This window comes from Schistocerca nitens, chromosome 4 (assembly GCF_023898315.1).
Source record: "Schistocerca nitens isolate TAMUIC-IGC-003100 chromosome 4, iqSchNite1.1, whole genome shotgun sequence".
NCBI classification, from domain to species: Eukaryota; Metazoa; Arthropoda; class Insecta; order Orthoptera; family Acrididae; genus Schistocerca; species Schistocerca nitens.
The window spans coordinates 106,335,174-106,349,635 of record NC_064617.1 but is presented as its reverse complement, the minus strand read 5'-3'; the positions used below and the strand labels follow the sequence as shown (position 1 = coordinate 106,349,635).

The following is a 14,462-nucleotide window of genomic DNA, read 5'->3' as shown; positions in this document are numbered from 1 at the left end:
TTTCACTCTTGGACAAAAACTCGTCTGGAAGTTGGAAATATACGCACACAAGATTCATCCGACCAAGTGACTTTCTTTCATTTCTCCATACTCCAGGTCTTATGGCTTCGGCACCATGTTTTCCTGTCACGAGCATTTGCATCACTGACGAGTGGTTTTGGAATTCCAGATCGCCCTTTCAATTTCATGCTTCTGGAGCTCCCTTATTATCGTTTTAGTGCTGTTAGAATTCGCGAGTGCGACATTCAGTTCTGCAGTGACTTCTTCAGCAGTCGTCCTCTTTATTTTTCGTCACAATCCTCCCGACGCCCTTCCGTAACGATCAGTCAACACGCATTTAACGTCCGCGTTGTGACGTAGCAGATAAGTCTTTCCGCTTTCCGTGTATGCAGTATAAATCCTGATAAGGTGCTTCTTCGAACACTGAACACTTCAGTTACTTTGGTTACGGAAGCATCCACTGTTCGAGCACCAACAATTTGCCGTTGTTCGGAAGCACCGAGCTTCGACATAATGCAGTCACAACAGCACAGGCGCCGCTCGTGTCAAATACAACAGCACAACCTGCAGGCTTGCTTAGCATCCGCATTAAGTTCGAACACGCATTTCCGCTGTCCTTCCAGATTTTTGCCCAACCTCTGTTGGTAGTAGTGCCTAGAAATAATCCTGTTCCGTGAACAAACGTTACGGAGGCAATCTACGGGGCACTACGTCGCCAAAACTGGTCTCACGCAACGCACGGTGCTAAGTGAGTGCAGAATAGGACTGTCGATTTTTTAAAAATGTCGGAAATCTGATGTCGATGTTTAAAGTCAATACAGGCTCTCGATGTATCGAAAAATGTTGGACGACGATATATCGAAGGAAACAGTTTAAACGTACCTGCCTATAAAAATATCGGCTGCAGATTGTACATATACTGCCGGATTTTCAGCTGCGTATTTAAGTACTGTTTTATTATTACATATTCAGTAGATCAATATTCTCTATCCCCCTCAGAGCAGTCATTGAAAGGAAAACAATGCATGTTCAAGCTTAGCGATAACCACTTTGCAATGGTAGCCGCATGTAAATGGCACAATACAACTTGTTCGATGGGTACTCCATCGCTAGGTTTCGTCACATATCGGATTTTTCCAGAACGCTTCTTGTCGACTTCCCTGTTTTTTCATGTCTGCGAACGCCAGCGATCTTGCAGTTGTAGTGTCAAAAGTACGTACTGAAACTAAACGTTCCAGTTTCTGTTGGTAGCGCCAAGCGCCGATTACATCAGTATTTCCCCTCATCAAAAAATGTGGAAAAAAAATAATATCAAATAAAAACATCGACACACGATATTGCCATTGTGATATCGATGCATCGATATGCTGGTGGGATACTATCGCTAATATATAAAAAGCACTCCATCTTCAGGCCACGAGTGGCCTACCGGGACCATCCGACCGCGGTGTCATCCTCGGAGGAGGATGCGAATAGGAGGGGCGTGGGGTCAGCACACAGCTCTCCCGGTCGTAAGATGGAATTCTTGACCGAAGCCGCTACTATTCGGTCGAGTAGCTCCTCAATTGGCAGCACGAGGCTGAGTGCACCCCGAAAAATGGTAACCGCGCATGGCGGCCTGGATGGTCACCCATCGAAGTGCCAACCACGCCCGACAGCGCTTAACTTCGGTGATCTCACGGGAACCGGTGTATCCACTGCGGCAAGGCCGTTGCCCATCGCTAATATATACGGATAATTTTTGATAATTTTTGCCTACTGCATAAGTGCAGAAATTTGCCAGACGCTACGTAAGTTGTGCGAACGGGACGAGAAGGAACCTTTCAAGATGGCTTATGATATTAAGCAGGTACACTCTAGAACATAAGTGACCCCTAATTCAATTTCAAGAGAGTGGTCCCGACGGCAAATCATAAACAGCGAGACGGGCGGCAAGTGGTTCGGGAGAGGCGGATGCGGATCCAGATGGTGGTAGGCCGCAGGCGGTTGCCAGTGGCGCCCCGGATTTACTGTACAGAGACAGTCCCGTCTAGGGCCACTCCGGAGCCATAAAAGCGGGCCAGTTTGGGCTCGTTTGGCTCGGGAAGCGCGGCACGTACTTAAAAGTGTGCCCGCCGACTCCATCGCCGTCGCCATCACAGGACGCGGCAATTCGAAAATTAGACGCTGCCGCGCCTGCGTGCTGGCCGTAATGGGTAGTTTGCGGCGGCTAAGGGCGCCGCCCGCCAGAAAGGAGGCGCCGCTTTATTGTCGGCCATTTCTCATTTTACACGAGTGCCCGGCGCGCCGTTATGGGGCTTACCGCGAAATATAGCGACCGCGGATGCGTGACCTGGCGTGCCGTGCTAGCCTGCCGCGACACCTCCACCTATATAGCCAGGTATACACACTCTGCCTGCAGCACTGAAAGGGGGCCGGAGTGGCCCATTCCCTACAAAACGTACTCTAGCTGGATGGAACAGATATACACTGAGAAGACAGACGTCATGGGATAACGATATGCACGTATACAGATGGCGGTAATAATGCGCGCGCAAGGTATAAAAAGGCAGCGCATTGGCGGGGCTATCATTTGTGCTCAGTTGATTCATGTGAAAAAGTTTCCGACGAGATTACCGTCGCACGACAGGAATTAACAGATTTTGAACACAAAAAATGACTATGAGCACTATGGGACTCAACATCTGACGTCATCAGTCCCCTAGACTTAGAACTACTTAAACCCAACTAACCTAAGGACAGCACACACATCCATGACCGAGGCAGGATTCGAGCCTGCGGCGCCAGCTGGAGTGGCCGAGCGGTTCTAGGCGCTTCAGTCTGGAACCGCGCGACCGTTAGGTTCGCATCCTGCCTTGGGCATGGATGTGTGTGATGTTCAAATGGCTCTGAGCACTATGGGACTTAACATCTGAGGTCATCAGCCCCTGTGTGATGTCCTTATGTTAGTTAGGTTTAAGTAGTTCTAAGTTCTAGGGGACTGATGACCTCAGAAGTTAAGTCCCATAGTGCTCCGAGCCATTTGAACTTGCGACCGTAGCAGCAGCGCGGTTCCGGACTGAAGCGCCTAGAACCGCTCGGCCACTGCGGCCGGCGACTTTGAACACGGAATAGTAGTTGGAGCTAGACGCATGGGACATTCCATTTGGGAAATCGGTAGGGAATTCAATGCTCCGAGATCCAAGGTGTCAAGAGTGTGCCGAGAATATCAAATTTCGGGTATTACCTCTCACCTCGGATAATGCAGTCGCCGACGGCCTTCACTTAACGGCCGAGAGCACCGGCGTTTGCGTAGTACTGTCAGTGCTAACAAACAAGCAACACGCGTGAATTAACTGCAAAAATCAATGTGGGACGTGAAACGAACGTATCCATTAGGTCACTAGTGACCACATCGGAGAACCGTGCCCTGGTCACGTGAGTCCCGACTTCTGTTGGTAAGGGCTGATGGTTCGAGTGTGGCACAGCCCTCTCGAAGTTGTCAACAAGCTACTGTGCAAGTTAGTGGTGGCTCCATACTAGTGTGGGCTGTGTTTACATGCAATAAACTGCGTCCTCTGCGTATGTTCGGCTACTTGGAGACCATTTGCAGCCATTTATGGACTTCACGTTCCCAAATAACGATGGAATTTTTATGTCACCGGCCACAGCTGTTCGCGATTGGTTTGAAGAACATGCTGGACAGTTCGAGAGAATGATTTGGGCGTCCAGATCACCCGACATGAATCCCGTAGAACATTCATGGGACACTATCGAGGGGTCAGTTCGTGCGCAAAATCCTGCGCCGGCAACGCTTTCGCAATTATGGACGACTATAGAGGCAGCATGGCTCAATATTAGGAGGTCCCATGACTTTTACACCTCACTATACACTGTTTTAATGAGCTCATCAGCCGGCCGCGGTGGCCGAGAGGTTCTAGGCGCTTCAGTCCGAAACCGCGCGACTACTACGGTCGCAGGTTCGTATCCTGCCTCGGGCATGGATGTGTGTGATGTCCTTAGGTTAGTTGGGTTTAAGTAGTTCTATGTTCTAGGCGACTGATGACCTCAGATCTTAAGTCCCATAGTGCTCAGAACCATTTGAACCAATGAGCTCATCGTAAGTACGGAGAACATTAGTTCGTATAAACACACCTTGCACAAACGCTTATGCTTCAAATTATTGATTACAGCTATGTTTTCTTGCATGGCCTTTCTCCGGAAAGCTCACGGCACTTACAATTGATTATGAATGCTTGTCTTCGTTACACCAACGATGTTCGACTCTTTGATCGTGTTTTAGCATTATATGGACCTCTATTGTGTTACCAACGAACACTATCCCCTACACCTCCCCTCGACTTTAACGCTCTTAGCCGGCCGCTGTGGCCATTTGAACTTGCGACCGTAGCAGCAGCGCCTAGAACCGCTTCAGTCCGGAACCGCGCTGCTGCTATGATCGCAGGTTCGAATCCTGCCTCGGACATGGAGGTGTGTGATGGCCTTAGGTTAGTTAGGTTAAGTAGTTCTAAGTTTAGGAGACTGATGACCTCAGATGTTAAGACCCATAGTGCTTAGAGCCATTTGAACCACTTTAATGCTCTTACCTGAACAACACCCGTTCCCATCAGAGCAAAAGCCTTTCTGTCCCATTCTATCGTGCAGTCACTTTCTCGAAGTCCTCAGTAGCTGGGACCCGACTCTGGAGCAAACGCTCGCATTATATCAGAGAACTGAATAACATCTCTAGCTTCAGAAGACCTTTAGTGACATATCTACTAAAGCAACGATAAAGATTACCAGTCCCCGCGCGCACTCACCACCTTTGTACATCCTTCTTTCCAACCAAATCTTCCTCATTTCCTAGTATTCTTAGCTGGTGGAGTCTTCTCAAATTTTCTTTCCCCAGAACTGGCGATATCAGAAAACATCTATCTTGTACACATATAAATTCATTTTTAATATGTCACTATCATTGTTATTAACGTAGTTTTTACTATTAGTAGTAGTAATATTACCACTATTAGTGGCAGCAGCTGCAGTAGTACAAGTACTGCCAGTATGAACTATATTATTAGTTCGAAGTCAGTATTACTTACTCATACTGCCATTAAAACATTTTAATACTATTTGCCATGCTAAAATTGTTATTTGTAAGAAAACTATGATGTAAAAAAAAATGTACGTGCGAAATCCTGGTCCGATGTAGGAGGGGGCCTCGTGGCCCTAATCAGATAAGGTTAAATGAATAAATAAAATATACAGGGCATCCCATTTATTTTAGTCTCCCCAAATAACTAATAAATGTATCAAGCAAATGTTCGGCTACCAGAGGGATATTAACCAGCATGATTGCTTTATTGTAACTTTATCATTACGAAGATATGGTCTGCGGTACGTCTTTTTTTTAATAGCACCCTATATTTTTTATTCTGTAATTCACTTCCTCTCCTCTAGATCTGTTCGGAAACGTGTCACAGCAAACCAGTCACGTAAATATGACGTTATTCAAAATTTAACACAAAAATTACTTCGGCTATCCTGTACTAGCGAATTGAGCGGGTACCCGTGGTAACGTAACTCGCCCACTTGCTGGAGTTGTAGCAAACAAACGGAAATACGAGGAAAATGCGCATCGGTTATTCAGTTAACCACTCTCAGAAGAAGGTTTGTGTGAGTACTGTGTACAGCAATGAGAAGAGTGTAGAAATGCTACTCGTGTATAGAGAACGTAAGTTATCAGAACAGTAATTGCAACCTTCCTTATTTACAATATGGGTGTATGGTAGTGGAGGAAAGAAAGCTGCTATTAGCAATACCTCCACATACATTACAGTTTTCAATGCGAAAAATTTATTCAATAAATAGTGACACTCAATCGTCATACTAATAATTTAGTCACTACTGGTACTGCCGAACAGTGATGATAATCGTGTCATGGGTCTACTCATATTTTAAGAATATGATGATATAAAAAAATATGCGAAAGATTATAAATATGTAATTAAATGAGAAGGAACAAAAACTTTGCGGTTTGCCGACGGCATTGTAATTCTGTCAGATGCGGCAAAGGCTTTACATGAGCGGCTGAACAGGACGGACAGTTTCTTGAAAATGGGTCATAAGGTGAACATAAAAACGTGTAAGGGTAATGGCTTGTAGTCAAATCAATTCAGTTGATGCTGAGAGAATGAAATTAGGAAGTGAGACACTGAAAGTAGAAGACCCATTCTGCTAATTGGGTGGCAAAATAACTGACGATGGCCGAAGCAGAGAGGATATAATATACAGACAGGTAACGGCAAGATAAATTTGTTAACATCGAATATAAATTTAAGTAATAGACGTGACTGATGTTTGTTCTGTCAGAGCCGCGCGGGATTAGCCGAGCGGTCTAGGCGCTGCAGGCACGTACTGTGCGGCTGGTCCCGGCGGAGTTTCGAGTCCTCCCTCGGGCATGGGTGTGTGTGTTTATCCTTAGGATAATTTAGGTTAAGTAGTGTGTAAGCTTAGGGACTGATGACCTTAGCAGTAAAGTCCCATAAGATTTCACACACATTTGAACATTTTTTCGTTCTGTCAGACACGTCTGATTCAACAGTCACCACTCTTTAATTCTATGGCCGCGACGGCTGTTTGGTGATACAGTTTCGTGGTAATGCACAAGCAACGCCTGAACTCCTACCGTAATGATGCATCTGCGAGTAGGGGGATAATGGGCGGGAATCCCTTAAGGTGCGGCGAGCGGGAAGCTGGTTGTTTGGGTCTGGAAGGAAGAGCGTCGGGATGACCGAGGCAGTCAAGGCAACTTTTCTAGACAAGCAAAGGCTCCAGGTTCGAGTCTCAGTCCGCCAGAAATGTTCAACTCTCACCTTTGCATTGCCGTAGCGCCCTGTGCGGCTGGAAGTCATTGTTTGATTCCTTTCTCTTTCCCATCCAGTTTCCTTTCAATTCCTTTGACTCCAGTTATTCATATAAACTTAAGTGTTAGAAAGTCTGTTCTGGAAGTGTTTGTCTGATGAAAGGTGGACGGTACACGATTCAAACAATTCGAAAATCGCCCAGCCGGCCGGTGTGGCAGAGCGCTTCTAGGCGTTTCAGTCTGAAACCGCGCGACCGCTACGGTCGCAGGTTCGAATCCTGCCTCGGGCATGGATGTGTGTGATGTCCTTAGGTTAGTTAGGTTTAAGTAGTTCTAAGTTCTAGGGGACTGATGACCTCAGATGTTAAGTTCCATAGTGCTCAGAGCCATTTGAACCATTTGAAAGTCGCCCACACAGACGAATGTCGAAAATAAGGTGCCCTACGTCGAATAACTGAAGACGAAGTAGCGAATCGAACTAAGGGAAAAATAAAGTTATTGCACAACGTGACTAAAAGAAGGGATGGGTTGATAGGTCTCATCCTGAAGCTTAAAGAATCTTTAGTTTGTTAATGGAATCGAGATGGAGGGAAGGGTAAAAATTATAGAAAAAGATTTCGGCTTGACCACAGTAAACAAGTCCAAATGGATATGGATTGCAATAGTTATGTATATTGAAAAGGCTTGCGCAGGGTAGGCGATCGTGGAGAGGTGCATCAGACACGTCATAGAGCACAAGATCATCCAAACTTCACTGTAAACACAGCGCGTAAGTAAGTAATTGTAGGCATATTACACATCAATGTAGCTGACTAAATAACTGTGGAGCTGGAGGCCAAATAAATACACTCTTGCGTGTTTTGTCCCACTCTGCACTGGCCTGATTACCACAGCAGGCTCTCGGAAGCGGCGAAGTCAGTTGGTTACACGACGACAGCGACTGGTAGCAGGGCGGAAGACTCAACGCCAGTGTAGAAGACTGTAGCGGCCGCCGACGTATGTTAATTCGACAGTAAAACCTCTGCAGAGCCGGCCCGCAGCAGCAGATGTGACGCGGCGTGGGGGAGGGAAAGAGGGAGAGTGAGAGAGAGTGGGATCGTAAAGAACACAAGTGGGGGGGGGGGGGGGGGGTGCAGCTCTCAACGCCCGGTCCGGCGGAACAAGCTGTTGCTGTTATTATGGCGCTGTTTGGCGCCAGTCATAAACACGACTGCTTACAGCGGAGACCGCGGCGCGGCACCACTGGATTTGCTGTCCAGCCTCCCGTAGGCGCCCGGATATTTAGGGACCGAACTTTACTTCCTGGACAGCACACAACATATCGCACATGAAATCTCGCACACTGCTTACTGGCGGAACACTGCAACGCGGGTTGCTTATCCGAACGGTGAAAAGTACATGGGTTTGGCGTTGAAGTGTACTAGAGCACACAGCGCAACATTTTATGGAACTCGCCTGACGTGCTAGCTACGCATCTTTAACACAGTTGCGTTGTAAATAAAATCGTTATCGAGTACTTATGGGTCGCTGGCCATGCGGTGAGCTCCGCCAAACAAGATGTGGGTTTATTGGAGGACAGCTATTCCAGTCAAGCACTGGACTATACGGGCGCTGTAATGGTGAGCAATGTGGGATAAACTGAAATTGGCGACACACACTGCGTCGAACCACGCGCTGGGTGCATAGTCTACTGACAAATACGTCCTCTCCTCTTCCATTGGCTTTCAGAGATCGAGCTTATAGGAAGAGATGCCTTTTCTGGTCTCTGATTGTCCACTTTTCGAGGACATGCACTTGAGAACGACCCGATACGAGTGTGTCGCGTCAGTATGAAGTTGAACGCGTATGGAGAAAGACATACACTATGTGATCAAAAGTATCTGGACACCCCCCACAAACATACGTTTTTCATATAAGGTGCATTTTGCAGGTCTGTAAAGTGATCTCATTCTCAAATACTGGATGACTAGAGTATGGGTATTCTCGCTGACAACACAATGTGATGAAAGGCAAAACGTTTATGGCTTAATACATTTTCGCTGTTCATACAGTAAAACTGCCACAAGTAGAACGAAGATTTAATTTATTACTTATTTACTATACGCTGTATTCGTGATACATTTTGTCCAGTACTCACATATTCCACTGAATGTACCAGAAAAATTACTTCATTTTACCACACTTATTTTAGAAGATATGGCGTCATAAACAATGAATGCGTGAAAAACTGGCGCATCATACAAGACGTTAAATTTATTACTTCTTTGCTACTCACTCTATTCGCAACAATTTTCGCAGACAGTATCCACTTTTCCCCCCGTATGTAGCTACAAAGATATATAATTATTCAGGAGATATGACGTTTTTTGAGATGCGTGAGAAACTACGGCACAATGCCTGACGTTTTAATTTACTATTTCTTTGCTACTTCTTTGCATTTGCATTTCACTCATAGTAGGCACATATACCACTGGATGTACCCGCACAAGTATATCACTATACAACGCCTGCATAAGGAGATACTACGTCATAAGTATTAACCTGTTTGAAAAAGAAACTGTAGCGCGAAATTCGCTAGAGATACAATTACATTACGCGTACAAAAACACGTGAAATATGTGAAGTATATGCGTAATGTCTCTCGCACGTGCGTATGCGAGCAAAGCCACGGGTAAAGCTCATCCTAAACCCCGGGAACGATTTCGATACATATTAGTTACAGTCTGGAAAGAAATACTGCACGGATAAGAAACATCAGGATTCTACTGAGATGAGAGTTGGAAAATTTGTGGAAAGTTCCTATGGGACCAAATTGCTGAGGTCATCTGTCCCTAGGTTTACACACTAATCGAACTTGAACTAACTTACGGTAAGGACAACACACACACCCATGTCCGAGGGAGGACTCGAACCTCCGACAGGGGGGAGCCGCGCTAACCGTGGCAAGGCACCTCAGGCCGCGCGGCACATGAGTGTCGTCACGTGGAGAGAGAAGGGACGACAAGGAGCTGGATAGACAGCGAGGAGGAACGAGGAGACGCACAGATAGGTGGAGATGGATAGAGATAAGGGAAATGGACAGAGGAAGTGGAGAGGTGGAGATGGACAGAGAGATGGGTGAGGAGGAGATGGGCACAGACAGGGAAAGGAAGACAGAGAGATGGCGGAGGAGGAGATGAATGGACACACAGCAGTAGGAAATGGACAGAGATAGGGGAGGAGATGGATAGAGAAAGGAGTGAGGAGAAGATAGAAAGCAAAGGGGAGGTGATGAACTGGGTGGGGGTGGGGGGTGGGGAAGGGGTAGAATGGCAAAGAGAGGGATAGGAGGTGAAATTAGAGGGGGTGGAAGAGATGGAGAAAAGCAGATGGATGAAAGGGGGAGGGGAGGAGCTGATTGGCAGAGTGAGGGGGCAGGAAGAGATGGACAGAGTGGAAGATGTGGGCAGACAGCGGGAGTGGTGAAGATGGACAGAAGGAGGGCCAAGAAGAGATGGACGAATAGAAGATTGTAAACAACGCCGGACACTCCGCTGTTAGGAAATAAAATCGATTATATTGGTACGAAATACCAACCACGAATGCACAGTACAGGTGGCACGTGGATTACATACAGTATATGGATGTACGAGGGTCACTCCAAAAGAAATGCACACTATTTTTTTTTAAATCCATCTTTTACTCTCCATGTTTGACAGTTTTACAGTGTGTAGATACATCCTTTAGAAACAATATTTTCATTTCTCCACATAATTTCCATCCCTCTCAACTGCTTTACGCCATCTTGGAACCAGCGCCTGTATACCCGCACGGTAAAATTCTGGACCAACCTGTCGGAGTCACTGTTTGGCAGAGTGCACAAGGGAGTCATCATCTTCAAACCTTGTTCCACGAAGAGAGTCTTTCAGTTTCCCAAAGAGATGATAGTCACATGGAGCCAGGTCAGGACTGTAAGACGGGTGTTTCAGTGTTGCCCATCCGAGTTTTGTGACCGCTTCCATGGTTTTGTGACATACGTGGAATTGTCGTCCAACAGCAAAACATCCTGCTTTTTCCGATGTGGTCAAATACAACTCAGTCGAGTTTGAAGTTTCTTCAGTGTCGTCACATATGCATCAGAATTTATGGTGGTTCCACTTGGCATGATGTCCACAAGCGAGAGTCCTTCGCAATCGAAAAACGCCGTAGCCATAACTTTTCCAGCAGAAGGTGTGGTTTTGAATTTTTTTCTTCGGTGAATTTGCATTATGCCACTCCATTGATTGCCTCTTCGTCTCTGGTGAAAATGATGAAGTCATGTTTCAGCACCTGTCACAATTTTTCCAAGAAATTCATCTCCACCATTCTCATACTGTTCCAAAAATTCGCTGCATACCGTTTTTCTTGTTTCTTTGTGAGCCACCAGACACAAACCTTTTTTAACGCCAACAATTTCAGTATTCTGCAAACACTTCCTTCCCCTATCCCAACGTAGCGTGACAATTCATTTACTGTGATGCATATGTCAGCAGTCACCAATTCGTTAACTCTCTGCACATTGTCTGGAGTTTGTGCAGTACGAGGTCTGCCGCTGCGAGGACAATCCCCGATATTGCCCTGCCCGCTTTCATCACGTAACCTGCTTGCCCACCGACTAACTGTACTGCTATCGACAGCAGCATCTCTATACACATTTTTCAACCTCTTGTGGATGTTTCGCACTGTCTCGTATTCACAGCACAGGAATTCTATGACAGCACGTTGCTTCTGACGAACGTCAAGTGTAGCAGCCATCTTGAAGACATGACGTGACGGCGCCACTCACGGGAAAGGGGTTGAACTAAGTTTGAAAACAAGCGGGAAGGATGTGTCTACACACTGAAAACTTTCACACATGCAGAATGAAAACTGTATTTTTACAAAAATAGTGTGCATGTCTTTTGGAGTGACCCCTCGTACATAGGTAGAAATAAGCATCGTAATAAAACAACATAGAAATCAGAGCTCGCACGGAAACTTTTAGCTGTTCATTTTTCTGACGTGCTATTACAGTGTGGAAAAGTCGAAAAATAGTCTGAAAGTGCGTCTATGAACCTTCTGCCAAAAACATAGTTGTGAACGGAGATGAAGGTAGACAGGCTTGCAAAGGTAGGCTAACGTGGGCAGCTGCATCAAAGGTGTTTTCTGACAGAAGACAATACCCTCACCACAACCTCCACCACAGCAACCACCACCACCATCACCACCACCACCACCACCAACAACAACAACAACAACAACAACAACGATCTTTGGAACAAAGAGAAAATCAATCACACGCAAATATAAAATTTTACTGATTGGTCAGCTGGTACCAGTCACGGCAACGTATCAGGGCGAATGGCGAAACCTGTGCGTGGTTGGTGCCCCTGTCATTCCAGTGCACCTATCTCCTCCACAGACTCGGCGGTAATAGCTACGCTTTACAAAAATCTATCGACCTCCGGCAGAGGTTGCAGTTGCCTTACAATCCGTACACAATAAAACACAGGTGTAATTACGTTACCGCAGCCAGCGGTAGCGGAAACAGAATAGCGGAGCCGTCAGCGACCCACACGGCAGTTCCCTGCGCCGTTCCGCTGCAAGGAAGCTTTTACGACCTTCATGATGCCCCTGTCGGCCGCACTAAAAGCTCTCAATGCTCCGAATTATAACGGCGGAGACGGGCGGCGCGCCGTGGGTTTTATAGGGAAGGGCGCGCGCGCGGATTGAATTGCCGACGAGGTGCACGCTCGCAGGGCCGCCGCCGGTCCAAGTGAAACAGCAAACGGCGCTTCCTCCCACCAGCGACTCGCCGGTATTTAAACTTCTGGTCCACTTACTCGCCCCCTACTCGTAAACGAATGTTTTAGTGCGCCGTAAAAGGACATTAAAAAGTCCGTCCCGCATAAATTTTTACAGCTTTTCGATACGGGGGAAAAAAGCTGTTTCCTGTATAAAAAACAGGCCGACAAGTATGAGTTACACGCGGCAGCCGGAGCCGAGCCGGCATAAAAATCCGCTGGATCAACCGAGTTGCCCGCGCCAAGGAGGGCGGCAGTGGGCCAGCAGCGAGGAAAGCACGTCGAGAGGGCCCGGCAATCCGCTACAATCTACTTTCTCTACGCCGCTCCGGGGTGAAGGCCTCGTTTCGAACAGCGCCCGCTTCTGTCCTTGCATCTTCTTCTTTCTGCCACCCTTCTACAGCTCCCCCCCCCCCCCCCTCACCCCTGCACAAGTCCTGCAAACTTAAGTCTAGAACGACTTCTTCTGTTCTCCACAGATTTATTGCTGAACCAAGTACAAAGTAAGGAAACACGTCCGGTACATTTTTGTCGCCATCCTGAAATATGTCTAAGGGTCTTTCTATTATTCTTATACAATGAAGACCCAAAGAAACTGGTACACCTGCCTAATATCATGTAGGACACCCGCGAGCACGCAGAAGTACCGCATCTAGACGTGGCATAGATTCGACTAATGTCTGGAGGGAACTGACACCATGAATACTGCAGGACTGTCAATAAATCTGTAAGAGTAAGAGGTGGTGGAGATCTCTTCTGAACAGCACGTTTCAAAGCATGCCACATATGCTCAATAATGTTCACGTCTGGGGAGTTTGGTGGCCAGCGGAAATGTTTAAACTCAGAAGAGTGTTCCTGGAGCCATTCTGTAGCAATGTAGGAATTCTGGACGTGTAGGGTGTCGCATTGTCGCCGGCCGGAGTGGCCGTGCGGTTCTAGGCGATACAGTCTGGAACCGCGCGACCGCGACGGTCGCAGGTTCGAATCCTGCCTCGGGCATGGATGTGTGTGATGTCCTTAGGTTAGTTAGGTTTAATTAGTTCCATTTTCTAGGCGACTGATGACCTCAGAAGTTAAGTCGCATAGTGCTCAGAGCTATCTGAACCATTTTTTTGTCGCACTGTCCTGCTCGAATTTCCCAAGTCCGTCGGAATGCACAATAGTGGGCCTTCGGCTCAGAAAGCCATATCGATGAAGTTTCATTGAATGCTTTGCACGCTGACACTTGTTGATGGCTGTAATGGTACTTGAATTACGTAACCATTACGGCACCTCACCTCAACCTTTCGATACCAGCAATATTCTACTGTGTTTCTGTAAAATAGTTAACATATTTCTGTGACAACATTCAGATTTGATTTCATTAATGTAGAGGTACTTCGATACATCGATATGTATATATTGCAATGATATTATTCTTATGTGTATTCTTTCTTTTGTCACTATAATCTTTGACATGCTTGTAACTCTGATTTTTGGGCGCGTAAGCGGTTATTAGAGTGTCAAGCTTTGGTAGTCATGTTAAAAAGACGCAAATTGTAGTCAGTTTATGAAATGGGAACTTTAACAGTAAGGAAGATATTTTCAAGTATGTTTTATATTGTGAAGTGATGTTTTGGAACGAGTTACGTGATATTGCAACAAAAGTAATGAAAAAAAGAAGTGTAACTTACATTCGGAGTGCTGATTACTATTTTAACATCACCATTGTCCTAACTTGCAAAAGTTTCATCTTCAAGAATGGTTCATGAAACACATCTATAACACTTTTGAATATCGCAGAATAACACCCAGGCCTCTTTGCATCCGAGTTTGGAATA

General features: G+C 46.3%; 1 protein-coding gene and 1 pseudogene across 1 annotated transcript in view; both read right to left on the bottom strand.

The window, feature by feature from the left end:
- Positions 1-14,462, bottom strand: part of LOC126252140 (tyrosine-protein phosphatase Lar) — a 555,880-nt gene that overhangs the window by 214,438 nt on the left and 326,980 nt on the right. The window lies entirely within an intron of this gene.
- Positions 1,599-1,716, bottom strand: LOC126253787 (5S ribosomal RNA; annotated as a pseudogene).